Below are 1,976 nucleotides of genomic sequence, written 5' to 3' on the forward strand. Positions count from 1 at the left end.
CATCACCACCCACCGCCAACTCTTGGGCTACTCTTTTACCAACGAATAGTGGGATTGACCGTCACATTATAACGCCCCCACGGCTGAGCATGTTTGGTGGTATGCGGATTCGAACCCGCGACCCTCAGATTGTTTATCATATGTAATTAATACTTAATATATCATTCAACGTTTCTCTACCGTGGTGTACTTACTCTCAGAACAATAAAAAAAAACTAACAACTTTGTTTCATTGATCGATAAAACGTCAACTAAAGCACTGTGAAGAACGCGGTTCATTTGGAATAAATTATCGTTATTTTTTTTATATATAATTTCAGTACACACAACAAAACATAGGAGAAGGGTGAATGGATTTTCGTTATCGTGCCATGACACAGTTCACAGTTGTCATGGAAACAAACGAAAGAAGCGACGTTGAAAATTGTGTTCGTTAAAAACTAATTTATGCAAGCACGATTATATTTCAGAACTGGCTATCAGGGCATAGCACTTAAGATAATACCGGTAAAATAATAATAATGCATTGTATCTATTGTTTAGAAAAAAAATGAAATTATTTAATAAATTTTGGATCTTGATTATTCACTTGTTTAACATTAAAAACTGATTATTTATTTCAAACAATTTAGAGTTCCTAAAACATTAATAACAATTAGAAAATGAGTTTATTAACAATTTACAATATTGAATATAAAACAGTTAAAAAAAAGTAACAATACGTTGTATTGATGCTAAGAATATATTTTTGTGAATTATTCAGAAGACAAGCTGTGTAAAATATTAAAAATAAACACGACTCCAAATCTATCAATCATTTGTTGACACTTTCTAGTTTTGGGGAATTCCACCCTTCTTCAGTAACCCTGAACAAGTGAAAATTGAAAGTACAAAACAAGGATTCATTACCTTCACACAATGGTGGAGTGTGTGTGTGTGTTTTCTATAAATATAATAGTACTGTCTGTTGTATGGAGGTTCATTAGGTCCGTGTGGGAGTACATACAAATTTTCAGTTTTGCATTTTGCAGTTTTTATGGGCATATTCTACCACTACCTCACCTTCTATAGATGTATCTTTATCAAATTTGGTATGGAGGTCCATTGGACCCATGGGGAGACGCATGTAAACTTGCAGTTCCAAATTTGTGTTCTACAGTTTTAATGGGCATTTTTTACAGTTACATATATGGAAAGCAACTTTTCATGTCCTATGATAACTTTTCATTAATCATGAATTTACATATATATATATAGGGTTTCAATAATATGTAGCTTTGGAGATAGAGGGGGCATAAAAGGGCAAAGAGCTAGGAGGGGGAAAAAAATAAAAACTTTCATGTCGGGGGGGGGGCACAGTGTAGATAATTTATAAATCTTTAAAAAAAAATATCTCAGATGAAGGGGAGCAGAGTTCTGCAATGGAGAGGTCTTCCATTGCCCTCCCTCCACCCCATACTGGTGAACACATTCCTGAGCAGCATTGATGTCCAGTACTGATAAGGATGGAATTCCCCAAAACTGGTATAACTCAGTGACGTAAGGTGAATCAAACAATAGATTGAACTTGAGTTGTGTGATACCTTTACTTGGTTTGAATTATACTGGTGTAACAATCATTTACTTAGTGTACTATATATGTAAAAAAAAAATCTGTCTGCCTTGTGAACTATATGATAAATGTAAAAATCTGTATTACATTGGTACAGATCTGCAAATAACTAATGAAATTAATAATACTGGTATGAATCCGTCTCCACCTAGTGTATTAACCACATAACAATGGTATAGATCAGCAAGTAACTAATGAAATTAATAATACTGGTATGAATCCGTCTCCACCTAGTGTATTAACCACATAACAATGGTATAGATCAGCAAGTAACTAATGAAATTAATAATACTGGTATGAATCTGTCTCCAGTTAGTGAATTAACCACATAACAATGGTATAGATCAGCAAATAACTAATGAAA

The sequence above is a fragment of the Limulus polyphemus genome, unplaced genomic scaffold (assembly GCF_000517525.1).
Source record: "Limulus polyphemus unplaced genomic scaffold, Limulus_polyphemus-2.1.2 Scaffold2946, whole genome shotgun sequence".
Classification (NCBI taxonomy): domain Eukaryota; kingdom Metazoa; phylum Arthropoda; class Merostomata; order Xiphosura; family Limulidae; genus Limulus; species Limulus polyphemus.